This window comes from Mus musculus, chromosome 6, assembly GCF_000001635.26.
Source record: "Mus musculus strain C57BL/6J chromosome 6, GRCm38.p6 C57BL/6J".
Lineage (NCBI taxonomy): Eukaryota > Metazoa > Chordata > Mammalia > Rodentia > Muridae > Mus > Mus musculus.
This window is the reverse complement of record NC_000072.6, coordinates 44,079,779-44,096,825: the sequence shown is the minus strand read 5'-3', so window position 1 is coordinate 44,096,825 and position 17,047 is coordinate 44,079,779. Positions and strand designations below refer to the sequence as shown.

At 37.5% G+C, this 17,047-nt stretch overlaps 1 long non-coding RNA gene across 5 annotated transcripts; it reads left to right on the top strand.

Annotated features, from left to right (window-relative positions):
* Window positions 1–13,470: 13,470 nt before the first annotated feature.
* On the top strand, window positions 13,471–16,338 carry Gm35216 (predicted gene, 35216). 5 transcript variants are annotated; one of them, NR_167999.1, is made up of 4 exons: window positions 13,471–13,714; window positions 14,407–14,454; window positions 15,330–15,368; window positions 16,198–16,338. It is a non-coding gene; the product is annotated as a predicted gene, 35216 (long non-coding RNA). The 5 variants fall into 5 exon arrangements; NR_168000.1 differs by lacking the exon at window positions 15,330–15,368 and adding an exon at window positions 15,238–15,289; NR_167996.1 differs by lacking the exon at window positions 15,330–15,368 and adding an exon at window positions 14,872–15,025.
* Window positions 16,339–17,047: the final 709 nt, after the last annotated feature.

Below are 17,047 nucleotides of genomic sequence, written 5' to 3'. Positions count from 1 at the left end.
TGATGCAGGGCAATCTCCGCAAATCCGAGGCCGTATTGTATTGGGCAGTGTGTTTAAGGCCAGCTTGGGCTATAGAATAAGTCTTTGCCCAGGAAAGCCATTCAGAGCACTTCATTTCTTGCAGGGGGTCCAAGCTTGGTTCCTGACATCTACATAGTAGCTCCCAACTACTCCACATTCTACAACCTCTTCTGGCTTCTGTGGGCAACTGCATCCATGTGGTTTACATACTGACAAGCAGAAACTCAGCAAATATCATAAAAATACTATTTAAATATTTTAACAGAGGAGGTGAAGATAACTATATGAACTCTTAGGTTTTAAGGGTGGGGTAGACAGACTTGATAATAAGATGCGGGAAGTATGTGTACTGAAGATCAGAGACCGCTCCCCTTTCTTTATGTGGAAAAGTGGAAGAGAATTATTAGCTAAGACTTGAAATTAAGGCTTCTCATAATGTTTCTGAACTTGTGTCTAATAGACCAGTGACTTAATTTTTAGACCAAATAAAGCAGATTAACCACATTTCCAGTAAATGATAATGGTAACCTGGTTTCTACTCTTTGCTATATTAAGAGTTGAAACAAAACAAATGGTAAAACTAAATTAATTCCACCATTTTTTAAAAGGAAACCACAAGTTAAAACTTACTTCAACATAAATTTACAACATAAACCTACTTCAAATTACTAAAATTTGGAATGAATTCAAGTTTTGAATTTTGAGATCAAGTATGAATTAAGTTGCACTTCTGTTGCAAAGCACTGAAATATTTCAACGTAAGCCCTAAAGACACTCGGGAAGTTGTGTTCCAAGTGACATAAATATACAATAAACCATGATGGCAGTTATTTATTTATTTAACTGTAATTGTTATGAAAGAAACAAGAGAAAATCTGTGGCACTGAAAACAGTAAATAGGAAGGTCTGAAATAGCAGGCTTCCAGAATTGCTCCAGGAAACATCATGGGCTAAATTTCAAGACAAGGTACAGCCACCACTAGGACACAGCACATAACTATTGTACTCACAGTGTACTGAATATGCACAACCTGGAGGAGAGAATCTAATCAATGAGTTGCTTGGCTTCCAAACCAGCATCATTCACTGACCCTTGGGAATGGGAGTGTGTCGTAAGAAACAAGGCTCTGTCATTTGCAAGGACTAGAGAAGTTGTTAAGCCTAGAAAGAAGTTAGGTATAGCAGCTCATTGACTTATACTTCTAATATAATCCCCTGTTCACCTTTGCATTCCCAGAGCTGAGCAGAGGACAAGTGCATAGCAAGCATTCATGGTTGAGTGAGGGGTGAATAAATGAATAATGGCAATTAAATACACAGTGGAAGGCAAGTTTTGGCTCCTGCTAAGTAGTAAGGAAGTCAATACAGCAGATCAATCATGGCCTCCTCCCAATATAGTAACCCTACTGCGGTAGCATCTGTGGAGCTGGGCATTAACAATAGACATGCTAACCAATTAGGTTAGACTTATTTGGGTTACTATCTATGCCTGATTTCTATCACACCCGATTTCAGTGCTTCTCAGATGCTGTAGAGCCTAAGAAGCATCCATAGCCTACATCAAAGTGCAAACTCCTAAGTCTCAGCATAGGCAAAGGTAGACTCAGATTATGAGGGTATCTTTGAGGGGCTGGAGTGAATAAAAGGGAAGGGGGAAGTGGTGTAATTCTATTGTAGTTAGTTAGAATATAGTAAAGGATAAAATAAAATAAACTTTATAATGCTGCTGAAACTCACTAAAATCTATATAAATCAGGATTGAATAAATGCTTTGATTTAGGCATTCAAAAAGTGTGTATGAAGTTTAAACAAAGATTCCAAATAATATGTGAATGACTAAATTTATTTTAAGAAGGACCATTACTTCTAGACCATTTCTTCTCACACTGGTATGTCTACTTCATCCCCCCCCATCTACTCTCAATTACTATTCACTGATCTGTTTAATCTCAGTGCCACATACCCATTCACTTCTACCCTAGTATCTCTCTAGCTGAGTCCGCATTCACATAGTCAGCATTTTCTTCCTAAAATAATAAATTATGGGTGGTGTTTATCCTTTAAAAGTAGCAAAATCTAGTGTAGTTATGTTAAAACTATAGGTCCAAATTACATCACTTCAATATTTTGACTGTTTAAAACCTGAAGTCTTCTACTTGATGCAATTACAAACAATGGTCGTACTCAAAAAGGTCTATAAAGTTCTGTTACACAACACACCATATTACTGCCCTCAAATGAGAATAATCAGGAAACATGATTTTTATCCAATCTATTCTACAAGCTAGTACTATATGAATGTGAAACTTCCCCTTAGCTATGCTAAGTCTCTTTTCTTTCATCTGTAATGGGACAAAGTCTAATGGCTTTCAGACATCTTGATGATAAGCCACTATAAGAAATGAGTTTCCCACTGGCAGTCTGAGACAATGTAGTTTACCAATTATGAGTTCTGATATTTTATCTTCTTAGCTATTTTATTACATCATTATTACTTCCTACATCTAAAACATGGGCTGGATGACTGAGCAGTCAGCAAGTGCTTATTTTGTGTGCAGAAGGACTTAAGTTGACTCCCAGAGTCCACATTAAAAGGATAGCAGTGACCAGATCCCTTGCAATCTCAGCCCTAGTGACAGAAAGAAAGGAAAATCCTAGGGCTTGCGAAATAACTAACCTTGGCTACCTACCAAGTACTAGACCAATGAGACACTCTGCATCAAAAACACAAAAACAAAAACAAAAACAACCAAGATAGACAGCAACAGAGGAAGGACATTCAAAGATGACCTCTGACATCCACAGGCATGAACACAATGACAACCCTCTCCCCAACACACACACACAAACACACACACAAACACACACACACACACACACACACACACACACACACACACACACACACTAACCTACAATGCAAGCTGCAACTTTCCAAATGTTTTCACAGCACTTGACTAGGTCACAGCTGCAGCGCGAAAAACACTGACAATTGTGATCTTTATGTTTTCTCCAGTTCTAACACTCTGTGATAATGAATGAACAAGGAACTTGCTCTTGCATATTTACATATTTCCTCTACTTATATATTGCCATCTTTACAGATAAATTCTTGGGAAAGAAGTAAGTTTCATAAACTTTTCAGACAACTGTAATAGACGAGCAAAGAGTCCCATTATGAATTTATGAATTCATAATTCATAAGACAAAATGTTTATTTAATAATGGTACAGCCACAGGAAAAGGGTTGGGTCCCTTTCCATAGTTTCCCACTAAAACAAACTAAGATTGCATCCCAGATCTCCCCACCACTGAAACACTTGTGTTTTTAAATATACCTGAAAGTATAAGAAAAAGTCTATTTCAGGTCTTGTTTAGTCTGGTGGCAGAAAGTAAGAGTTAGGTGGCCAATGCTCAGAGGGTTCCTCTTCTACCCTCCCATCTATGCACTCCTCCCCTAACTACACTGACACTATTATTTATCATCCTCTATATCTAACATGGAGACCTGGTACTTGCCACAGTTTGATCAAGAATGCCCTTAAATTCCAACTTACTTCATTGGTCCTGTCAACCTGACTTTTGTCCCCAGTCCATACTCCAATTGAGAGGGGTGACCTTTTAAGAGCTGATCTCTTTCTTTCAGTTCTGTTCCCTTTGAGCAGAAGAATTGGAATAGCCTAAGGATGTGGCATTTTAAAGAACTTAAAGTCATTGGTGAGTGTGGAAAAAGTGTTTATAATAAACACATTTCATCATTCCTGTGAGCCTTGGGAAAGACAGAACAAATAGAGCCAGAACTTTTGGACCACAAACAAGAAAATATCTGAAAGACAGATTTTTAGACACTTCATGTTGTCATATATTGCACTACTTTCTGAGTGAATCATACATTTAAAAGTTCCATTAAACAGAAAATGTGGGGCTAGATACAGTGGTGCACATCTATAATGCTAGCAGTCAGTAGGCTGAAGCAGAAGGAAATGAATTTCAAGGCTACCCTAAACTGCATGCTACTCTATCCCAAAAATAAAAATAAGTAAACAGAAAATCTGGAGATCAAGGGATATGTACCAAAAAGTTAATTAAAAACAGCAGCATATACCTTAATTATTTGGCTGCTCTTTGTGTTGACTCTTATAAAATGATCAGTTTTTATTAATTATAAATTTATCAAATTTTGAAAGACAGGTCCCTTTTAAAGAAAATCATGAATTCCTACCTCAGCTGAAAGCTACTAGCTTTTATATGTTTCCTTATCGCCACCTGGTGCACGTTAAAGAAATGCAAGGTAAAGATGGCTTAGCACTACTCAATGATCAATGGAAAAAATCAAAGTGGCTAAGCAAAGCATTAACAGACAGATAACCTGGATGTGGCTCAGTGAGCTGCAGATGTAATGTGTAAAGTGCTTCAATATACTAAGGTAGCTTTCCCTGCCCTGCTAAGATTCATACCATGGCATCTTTTATCTTAAGAATATGACATTGCCTGAGATAACTTCCTGTTGCTGTAGTAAACACCCTGATCTAAAGTAACTTAGAGACAAAAAGAATTTATTTTGCTTACAGGTCCAGGTTTTAGTCTATCATAGAGTAAAATCATGACCAGAACTCAAGGCAAGAATTTGAGGGCAAGCCTTCTTGCTATGCCACACAGTACTACCTACATCCAAGGAACTCATTTCATAGCCAAGTGTGTACAGAGGTGCCAACGTAAGCGTTGAGTGCTAACTAGTTGCAGGCTGGTTTCTTTATACAGTCCAATGTCTGGTTTTTGCCTATGTCTGGCACTATGTCTGGCCCACAGTGAACTGAGCCTTCCATCAATTAGCCTCCCTCACTGGCCCGTCAACAGGCCAATTTTATCTAGAGAATTTCACAATAGAGATATTCATTTCATATGACTCTAGGCTGTATCAAGTTGAAGTTAAAGTTAAACATGGCAGACATGTTCATGGTAATGTTAAAATATAGTGCAATATACAAAATTATATTGCAAGTAATATAGATATAAATTAAATTATAATAAATGTATGTAAATTAATTCATTTTAATAGTATTGGCAAAAAACGGCTTATTTCTTTATTACATCTGTTTCATTTATTTGGCAAAAAAATAAATAGATTGGCATATTTGGTAAGCATAACTGGAAAAGGCTGAGAGAGGACTGAAGAAACATTCAGACATTGTCTCCCTTTTCTCCATTCTCATGACCACAGAAATAGAATGTGGCCCGTGCTGAGTTAGTTTAAAGAAAAATTTTGTCACAAGTATATCTGATATTTACTTCTAAGTGAAAAAGCATAAGTCTGATCCACTTCTACAAAAGTGATAGAAATGCCAGGGCTCATTAGGGAGCCCAGGAGATCCTCCCTTTCAGTTCCAGGAGCTTCTGACTATCTGGAAAAGTATTACTAGAAGCTACACACCTCCTAAGGAGGCAAGAGAATAACAAAGATTCCTTGAACAGAGCACATCTGCTCACTCTCAGTGGAACTGCCTCCTCCTGTACATGTCTCTGTAAATGGTTGGATATAAGATCAGTGTGTGTGTGTGTGTTTCTCTTTCTACTAAGATCTTACAGTTCTGTTTTACTTATCTCCTCTCCCCATAAAATGCCCATTTTGTCGTTACAATTTTATTAGACTCTAAAAGCTGTGAGTCTGAGAACCACCAATATAATTAAAAGAAAATAGAATGCAAAAGGAATGAGTTATTTCAGAACCTCATTTCCTTTGAGACCCTATCAGTGTGAGTACAACCTGTTTGTTATAAGACACAGAAGACAGCAGATTCTTGTGAGATGTTAGTTAGGGAAATAGGTGAAATGTGGGAAAGAGGGGGACATGAGATACACGGGTGTCCGTTACTAGAACTGGAAAGAAGCTGAAGTGGCTGTACATTAATATTGTCACAATTGTGCTTAAAATCAGGATGCTAGCCTGATGTTATACAACAATTGAACACAGACTATATTATAGTAATATAACACGGGTTATATTACTCAGCAATAAATCCTGTCTTACAGTAAAACCTTAGACAAGAGACACGGGCTATTGAAATCAGCAGGTTCTCCTTGACTTTTGTGTTGTTATGGTTATTCTTACTTTTCATCTTTCATATAGTCACCTGCTAAGTTTCTGTTGTACTCTATTCTTCCTTTTCTTCCTTGTTACCTTTCTCTTTTCCCCTCTCCTTCTCTTTCTCATCTTTCTTTTCTCTCCTTTTCCTTCTTTCCTTCTCTTCTTCCTCCTCCTCTCTTCCTGCACTTTCTTAACATTTTCCCCTAATTAATATTACAATAAAGCCTGATTTTTTTTTCTTAAGTAGGAAGAACAGTTAAGGAAGCTCGTGAGAAACTTGTATGGATGGAGAAATGCATGCTCACTTTCCCCTGTTCACCTAAAGGTTTCTCACACCCAGAGTCACCCCTGATTATTCAAGAGTTTTCTCTTTTCCCCTCAAGTACATCAAGTGGCTGTTGCTGACAGCCCCAAAGCCTCAACAACACTCAACTAAAGCAGTGAAAACTTCATTAAATTAACTAAATAACCGTGTGTTGTTGACAAAATTTCACCTATTTCACACAGAATTAGTCCCTCTCTACCTGTAATTCCCCTCCCCTCAAGATCAATGCAGTCAGGTTTGCTAGTTTTTCTTTTATTTTTTTTTCTTTCTTTCTTTTTTTATTTTAAGATTTATTTATTCTACATGAGTATACTGTTGCTGTGACTATACATTACAGATGGTTGTGAGCCACCATATGGTTGCTGGTAATTGTACTCAAGACCTCTGGAAGAACAGTCGGTGCTCTTGATCACTGAGCCATCTCTACAGTCCCTAATATCATCTGACACTTTACAATACAGTGACCATTTAATAGGCCATTTACATGATTCTCTGAAATCTGGCTATGTTGCTTAAAACAGAAGTTTTTACTTTAGTAAAAGCTGTATGAATATTTGGTCTCCTAAGAACCCCTTCTTAAGAACTAATTCAAAAAGTGGTATCCTGATACTTACGAGATGCTTACTATGGGAAATGAATAGAACCGTTCTTCATCTAAAACACTGAGGAGCCTTGTTAGGCTATTCTTGCAAAGGGATATACTTTTTTTATTCTTGCCACTGATATAAGCAGAAATTTTTAGAAAAAAAAGTAAGAAGCATGAAAAGCAATAATGGTAGTTTCTTTTGCTGAGGTCGTTGAAGAACAGAAATTGTACATTTCTTGATTCTTTACTAATATGTGTAAAAGCAATATGTCAAATTGAAATACTTTTGTATGCTTTCACCAAATTCATTTCACACTGCTCTCTTAACAGAACTAGCTTACAGTGTTTAAGTTATATTTGTAAAATGAGCAGTAAGTGTTTTATTGGTGATAAAAAATTAAGTTAGAATAAAGTCATATTACTTGGAATCATAAAATGAGCTGGACGGCAGTGTAAGAATAACATATTTCAACATTCATTCTGAATGCTTATGTTATGACTTCACAGATGAGGAAACAGTGTCCATGATCATCTTATTTTTATAGGACCCAATAAGCAAGAAGGAAGTTTCATTTCGTTTCTCAAAGCCAGCAATATGTAATGCCTCAAATTAGGTGCTTTGTAAGAACAGCATATTTTCAAATTCATTCAGTAATGGAACCATGTGGTATATACCTAGGGTTTAATACATATTATCTAATATGATTTCATAATTAGAACTACTAGCAGATAGACTAAGAAGAAATCAAAAGGCATTCTCAAGAAGTAGATCAAATGAAGACTTTAGGGTTTGCTTGTCCTTTAAATTTCTTAAATACAAGAGTATATTTAAACAGTTCTGGGCTATTATTAGTTGCTCACTGATTTTTTATTAATTCATGCTAGACAGCAGGCTGGATTTTCAGTGTATATGCCAGACTCGGCATATAGGCTACATTAACATATATGAAGATGTACTTATATTTATAAACCAATCAATAAATGTATGATTTAAGTGATGTACAGATTTATCATATCTTAAAATAAAGTCACAACCCTTTGTGGGTTCTTTATAATATTTGTGGGTTTGCAGCCCTTGCATACTAATCTTGATGAAAAAATATCCACAGTTTTCTCAGAAGTGAAGGCATTTATGTCAAGGCAAAATAGAAAGCTTTAACAACTTACAAATGGAAATAACAGAAAATCGGGATGTAGTTGTTCATATATGCAATCCAAGTATTAGGCAAATAAGGGCAAAAAGATAATCAAAGTCTAAGACTTGCCTAGTCTACATTGTAAATTCCATTTTTTAATTCCATATTAAAAACACACATGTTGTCTACTCAGAAAATATAAATAGGCTGAATAGATGGTAGATTGATAGATATATGATAGGACAGATAGATAGGATAGATAGTATACATAGATAAATAGATTGATATAATAGAAAGGATGGATAGGTAGGATAGATAGGGTAGAAAGGTTGGATAGAAAGATAGGATAGAAAGATAGGATAGATAGATAGATAGATAGATAGATACATACATACATACATACATACATACATAGGTAGATAGATAGACAAACAGATGAATGATGATGAAATTAATATTTTCTACAAAGAAAAGAAATAACACTGTAGTAAGTATAAAAATGGCATCAAGGAATAAATAGGACAAAAATAAAAGAAGTAGGAAAAAACAGCTGAAAAGCTAAAAGAAGCTAGAAACCAAGAAGAAAAACAATGAAAGAAAAAGGGGTAAAGTCACAAACAAGAAGGGGAAAAAAGATATCAAGGGAATATGCTTATGAAGATATTCAAAGGTAAATGTCCTAGACCAATATAGAGGATGCCTTAGTCAGGGTTTCTATTCCTGCACAAACATCATGACCAAGAAGTGGTTGGGGAGGAAAGGGTTTATTCAGCTTACATTTCCACATTGCTGTTCATCACTGAAAGAAGCCAGGACTGGAACTCAAGCAGGTCAGAAAGCAGGAGATGATGCAGAAGCCATGGAGGGATGTTCTTTACTGGCTTGCTTCCCCTGGCTTACTCAGCCTGATCTTTTATAGAACCAAGACAACCAGCCCAGAGATGGCATCACCCACAAGGGGAACTCCCCCCTTGATCACTAATTGAGAAAATGCCTTGCAGCTGGATCTCATGGAGGCATTTCCCCAACTGAGGCTCCTTTCTCTGTGATAACTCCAGCCTGTGTCAAGTTGACACAAAACTATCCAATACAGAGGAATATATAAAAAACCTAGAAAATTTCTTGGAAGTCTAAAGATAATACATTCAAAATCATTTAATGATCATGTATAATCCTTCAGAAGAAATCAATAGAAGTGTGTGATTGTAGAAACCTTCCTGTTAGCCAGACAGAGCTTTAGAAAGGAACTACTGAAAAGGATTAGTAAATCCAATTGTTCCTATAGAGGGTGGTACTAGCAGGAAACAAACAGAAAATTTTAAGCAGAATTCTAACACCAGCTAGGGAAACCACTGGTGAGGATTTTTGCTATTTATCTTGTTCTTTTGGTAATTTTTTCCATCAACATTGTTAGGCAGTATGTACTTACAGTCATTCCCCAGTCCCCTCTCTGGAGACTTTGGTAATTACTGACCTCTGTTGTAAGAGTACGTCTTCATGCTACAAGGAATAAGACACATGCCTACACAGGGAGAGGCATGGCTGCTTGGGGTAAGGAACTTTCATCTTCAAACTGCTCTATCATATGAACTAAATAAGTATTTATCTGCCATAAGACATTGAGACCTGCTGTTCTCAATAGCAGCATGACACAGCCTCTTCAAATAAATCTTTTTATGTCTATCTCTTAGATTGGTTCTTAGATTGGTTCAGCTCTGATTGAGGCAGACTGGTTGTAGGAGTGTCTTCCAGTACCTGAAACTTCTGTAACTGCCTTAAATGAAGCTCTTACTACTCATAAGAGATATGGGGCTAGGACTCTTGAAAACGCAGCTTAGACTAAGGCTCTAGTGAATCACTGTATCACGCATTCAATTTGTTAATAGATAACATTTTTTGGAAAGACTATTCCTGAATGCAAATGATGAATACAACTAACCCACTTACATAGAATAGAACAGGGTTAACCAAGAAAAGATATTTCAGAGGGCCCTCCTGGCTTCTGACTTAGCTCTCTAGAAATACTATAGGCAAGCTGTGGGGTTTCTGATAATTTTTAACATTAAGAAATCTCAACTCTGAACTGAAAGTGCCCAACACAAGAAAGCACATAAGAAAGCAGTAAGACAAAAATGTCATAGACTAAGAAGTGCACCTACAAGGCTGGGAATACCCAGAACTTCTGGGAGTCATGGGCATGGAAGAAAACAGGAGAAAGTCTGCTTTAAAAGACTATGGAGGAAGCATACCTCTACTGATACCATGATACTGGATTCTGAACTTCAAAAGGATGAGTGAATAGGTCTGTTATTTGAATCTTCGCAGTTGCTGGCAATTTGCTTGTCATTGAAAGAAAATAACAACAGAAACCACAGCCAAAAGACATTCATTCACACTGTTCTCCCTAACCAGGGTAAAATTATTGAGACTCAGGGAAGTTATTTGTCTTTGATTTATTTTCAGAATATTTGGAACCCTAAAGAAATGGGGATTTTTCAAATTTATTTATTTTGTATTAATTAATAAATTTTTTGCACTCCATATTTTATCCCCCCCATCCACCCTCCGACTGCTCCACATCCAACACCTCCTCCCCACCCTACCCCATCTCCACATGGATGCCCCACGCTCCACCCCACCTGACCTCTAAACTGACTAGGGCCTCCAGCCTCTTGAGGGTTAGGTACATCATCTCTGAATGAACACAGACCCAGTAGTCTTCTACTGTATGTGTGTTGGGGGCCTCATATCAGCTGGTGTATGCTACCTGTTTGATGAACTTGTTAAGTTTTAAGCTTTCTTATTTTTCCCAATACCCATGAGAAGCCCACCTTTATACAATGAAACACTTTATAAAGATCATAAAAGAATGAAGCTTAGATTTTCCTCACTTTGACCATACAGAGGTGTGGGTATTAATACAACATAGTAAGGCTTTGAGAATAAATAAAGAACCTGGAAGGCCAGTCCAGGAATGAACAGAAGGGAAGGTGAAGAAGAAAGCATATAGTAAACTCTCAGGATCTTAAAATATACCAGCAGACATCTGAATGGTCTAAGGTCCTCACAGAAGCACTGGAACTCTTAATTAATGATGTTAACTAATGTTGAAAGATGCCCTAGATGTAATCATAACTGATAACATAGTATTTATCCTGTAGAGCAATGTACAAAATCTCATCTCTAGGATGAGAGCATATTCAGACTCTGAATATTCACATTCCAGGGAGTAGAAACTAGAGACAGTAGCATAATCAAAATGTTTGTGCCAATTGTATAAGGATAGCTCAGTAGAAGATAGAACGTGACTTCCAACTAGCATGCTATAATCCTATTTGGGACAGATCACCACATTTGCTTTACTGTGTTTACTTATGGTCATAATCATGTTGTTTTAGAGATGTCTCTCCATTAAGAGAATAAGCTACCTGGATTCTGTATGATGAATGTGGTAATTTGAATGATACATCTCCCACATGGAATCAGGTTTAGGAGCAGTTGGTTCCCAGTTGTTGGTGTTTAGGGTATTATCAAACTTTCAGCAGGGGAAACGTTCTCCCATTCCTCTTGGAGAAAGTACATCTTTGAGACATGATTTAAGAGTTTATGGCTGACTCTGAGCATCCACTTCTGTATTTGCCAGGCACTGCTCACAGTCATCCATTGGACGGAGCACAAGGTCCCCAACGAAGAAGCCAAAGAAAGTACCAAGGGAGCTGAAGAGGTCTGAAGCCCCATAGGAGGAACACCAATATGAACTAACCAGTACCCCCAGAGCCCCTTGGAACTATACCACCCAAATAAGTAAACACATGGTGGAACTTGTGGCTCTAGCTATATATGTAGCAGAGGATGGCCTAGTTGGTCATCAATGGGAGGAAAGGCCCTTGGTTCTGTGAAGGCTCTATGTCACAGTATAGGGGAACACCAGGACCAGGGATGGAAGTGGGTGGGTTGGGGAGCACAGGGAGGGAGAAGGGAATACGGGGATTTTTCAGAGGAGAAATTAGGGAAGGGTATAGCATTTGAAATGTAAATAAAGAAAATATCTAAAAAATCAAAATAAAAATAAAAGGGTTTATGGCTACACCCTACTGTGAGGAGCGGGTGTGGCAGCAGTCCCAAGAAGGCACCAGGGACTGCAGCTAAGTCTTATGACTTGCACCTGACTTCCTCATACACCTGAAAATAAGCCACGACCATCGTGGGAGCTGCACAGGTGCACTATAATGCTGGCAGTTTAAACAAGTCCATATTTGGTGGAGACATGCCCCTGTCACCCTGATTGGCTGAAGCTGCGTGCCTGGTGAGGTGACATGGCCTGCTGTGAGTGGATGGGGACTGAGAGTATATAAGAGTGAGAGGCCCAGGGAGATAAATGAGAAAAAGATGAAGCAAGAGAGATGAAGACTGAAGTTTGCTGAATAAACTGCTGTTAGAAGGACTGGTGGTTGTGTCGTTCTTGCTGGTCGAGAGTGGACGCGACACCCTACATTCATTTTTCTCTTGCTAGTGCACATGTGTGATGTTACCTGAACAAAGGAACATTATTAGAGTCTTCTGTAACAGAAATTAATGGTTCTAAAGAACACTGTCCAGTAGCAATGGGTTAAAGTTTTCTAAGATAAGAGCAAGATAGTTATTAATGTTTTATAATCTGGTATGCTAACGTTCTCTTTGTGCCATAGTTAAACGAAGGTTTAAAAACTGTCTTTGGACACTTTTTCAATATTAATCTTTCTTATTTTTAAGAATTATGCTCATGACACTGCATGAGTTCTTCCATTTTACCTTTGGACTCCTGCTTTACGGAAAGTACCAACAACCTTGAGTAAAGGTGTCATCCAATCATGATAAATTGAAAGTGCTCAATTAGAGGGGGGAGATATAAAATAAATAGTCACACTTACACTTGACAGCCTAGTAATAAGGACCTGGGCAGCCACCCAGTGCATGGCGTGAAAAGCCTGTTTGTCATAATAATGGCAACTGTCTGGTCTTTCTCTAGTGTTTGGACTTTAGTTGTGCTCCCACTGATATTTGCCCATGTGTGCTCATTGTGGGACAGCCAGTGAGCTACAGACCGATCACCTACTTGAAAAGAATCTTGGCTCCTTCTACTATGTAGAACACTCTTTAGTATCTGTCACTCATAATGTTCTTTAATCAAGTATTTGGGAATTTGTCTACATCTCTGTAACATGATATATAACAGAAAAGAGAAAACAAAAAACTATCCTTCCTGTTACTGAAAAGCCACTGGTGAAGTGACATCACAGTAGGAGTTGGAAAACCCCGCCCCTCAAGAAGTAGTTCCAGAATGGATGGCCCTTCCGTGGCAGTGAGTGTGAAGCCCCTTCACTTCCTCCTGGGCAGTATCTAGCCATAACATATCAGTGGATAAGAGTTACATTAGTGACATCTTAGCTCCACTTCAACAGGACAATCTGAGACTGACCAGTGACAATCCTTGGGAATAGGCCTTGACATCTATGATTACAGGACCTGTAACTGTGATAAAATTGGAGAATGTTCATCTTTGTCCTCATCCCATCTGGCAGGTCTGTGGAAATAACTACTCCGTGAAGAAAAAGCCATAATTATTTGACATATGCCATTTTAGATAGCAGGTGTTATGCATTTTAGGAGTATTTTCATCAAAGTGGTTCATTTTTATGAGTTTTTTTTTTTTTTTTTTTTTTTTTTTTTTTTTTTTTTCACTGTGGTTGTATGTTTCCATTTTCTGTGAAATTTGCTTATGTGGAACATTCACTCTCTGATAGCATCCAATAAATAAACTGTGGCTGCAATTCTACAGTGGTAAGCCCTGAATGCATCTGATTAAATAAAGATGGGCTCAAGAACAACTCACACTAAGCACAGTTCTGAACCCAAGTAAGAACAAAGACATTTCCGTTTCCAATAATCATCTATTAAAGTTGGGCCAGGTTTGTGAAGCATTTACTTTATTGCCCTGTGCCTTGTCTAGAAGTTATTATTCTTCCTTTCCTACCTTACTGTAGCATTGCTATTAAAAATGTAAATTTATGGCTGGTTTCTTCTGTAGCATGAATATTCAATTCTAAAGTTGGTATAGCTGCCTATGAGAAAGTCTTTTACCATTCTGGAAGGAAGAAGAGCAGTTAACCGCTTCACAGCTGGCTGTCTTCTCCTGCTTGTGGGCTGCTGCCCCCATTCTCTCATGCTAACATGGACTATAAAATTAACAACTCACTGTTATGATCCTCTGCAGGGCATCATGCATCTGGCCCAGGATTCATGTTGAGCACTGGTGACATGGGTAAGTAACTGCAAATGGAGATTAGACTCTTAAACTAGATTGGCATTTCTTTGCACAATAGAGGCTCCCATAGCCTATTTGCATACTGTACATTATCAAATCAAATGCTAATGAAATCTGCCCTGAGCAAATTGTTCTTGGGATAATAAAAATGAAGTCTGGGAGAAAACAAGGCAAACAGTGGGAGCTGGAGGGATTTAAATGTACTGGTGTCCTGTTGTAAACCCTGCTGCAGTATGCTTTCCTTTTATTTGTGGTGCTGAGGACTGAATCAAAGGCTTTGCACATGTCAAGCCAATGCTCTGCCATTGAGCTATGTCCTAACCCCTTAGGCTTTCTGTGTGTTCAGGGTAGGTTTTAATATTTAAAGAGCTAAGTTTCTATCTGAATCTGAGACTTGATCGCTCATCTTTGAAGTCCCCAGGAGTAGCTGCAAAGTCAAGGACAGCACAGAGTACAGTATACTTTCAATGTGATCAGCAGTGAGGTATTTCCTGGAAACCACTTCATGAGAAAAAGCAGTCCAAGGCCATTAGCAGAACATTTTTCCAAACTCACATGGATCCCATGAGTAGGTACGGGGTACTGGGGTTAGGTACCATCCCACAAACGCCTATGTGTTAAAATCTATGGTTGCTCTTCAAAGATGATGGAAACGTTATGAGGCAGGAACTAGCAAGGAAGTTAGGTCTGTAGGAGCATAACTCTGAAGAGGTTATTAGGACACTATAGCTTATCAAGCTATAGAAAACTTACCATGATGTGATTGCTACCTCATCACAGTTCCAAACAACATGTTAAAGGGACCACAGACTGAAATCTCTAGAACTGGGAGGTAAGATAAACGTTTCACCTTTTAAAATGTATTATTTTAGGTGTTTTGTTACACTAATGGAAAGCTGACTCACATAAAGGTAAAGTTAAATGTGTTTATTACATGTACAAAAAAATCCACTTTGATAAGTCTGGTATAGGCTCTGAATAGTTTGTATCATATCTAAGGATATTCTCTGTTTTATTTGCTTGATAAGGAACAAAAAGCATCAGAAACTATAATGCCGGAGAATTTCCATGTCTTTAGACAAGAGGCATTGAATGTAACTCTACAGTTTTAACAGCATTTAGTTTAGCAGCATTTAACACTCATGTGTTTTTCTTCTTAAATATTAGTTTAATTTATGTATATAAATGGTTACCTGAATAGATATATGTGTATCATGCACGTAGATTGCTTGTGAAAGTCAGAAGAGAGTGTCAAAGTCACTGAGGCTAGAGTTAGATAGTTATAAGCTGCCATGTGGGTGCTGGGAACTGAACCCATATCCTCTGCAAGAGCAACATGTGATCATAACTGCTGAGCCAGCTCCAGCCCCCACTACAACTCGCTTCTGTCTATCTACTCATATGCTTTATTTACTGTTCCTTGAATTCTTCTTACATAACATAGTAAGCAATGTACTTTTTAAACACATTGTTCTTGATGGTGAACAGGGCCCAGTTTTACACTGGGCTTTTCTATAATGGGGATGGTATTAGCTTGTTCAAATGACACATTTTACAGGAATGGAACGATTAGCAAACAGTTACCAAGAATTCATGAAATGTAACTTTAAGATGTGTTAAAATGTACAACTGAGAGTCATCTCATTTCATTTACTGTATCCATAATATATATTATGTATATGTACTGTACCCATTATAGTATCTTCATTGACTTAGATTTATTCTTCATGTTCTACCAAGGACTGATATCAGCTGCGACTGTATATGGAAAAGGCACTCCCATTCAGGATTTTCAAGGCACTCGTATCTTAATTAACAGAACTTATATCCAATGAATACTAAACTCATTTAAATTTCAATAAAATTAAATGTCCATGCTTACACAGTCTTTTATCTAAGGGCTGGTGTCTGTATTGAAACATCTATTTTATTTTTTCCTTGGTTTCCCATGATTAAACTTGCAGACGTTTACATTGAAACTTAATTATCCCAAAAACCAGAGCCCTAAGAGTTAGTTATTGGCATTTATTCAAACACAATAGAAATACTAAAGTTTAGTGACTACAGTATCAGAGTTTCTAGATAGCTGCAGATGTTTCCAAAACATAAAAAGTAGCAACATAAATTTTGATAAATAAGATCTATGCCATCAACCATGCTTGTGATAATTTTTTGAAATTGCATGAATACACGTTTTATTTCTAAGTTTCAAATAGCACTGTCTACGTTATGTACCGTAAGTTGAAGTATTGCATTTAAGTGGAGCATTTAATTCATATGCACCATTAATACTGATAAATGTAAATTGGATCTCTGCATTTATCAGTTAAATAAATATCCAACACTTCTAAGAGAATTGAAGAAAAATGTGTTAATAACAAGTCAATGTGCTTTCTCATTACATATAAAGTTCTGTAGCATTAATAAACTCATATTACTAGCCTATATGAATAGGAAAGTATGGGGCGGAGTACTGGCTAACAATACACTCTGCCCTTTCAGAAGACCCCAGTTTGTTTCCCAGTACCCATGTCTCAGTTCTAACAACAACTGCCTGTAACTCTAGAGTGTCAGATGCCCTGTTTAGGCT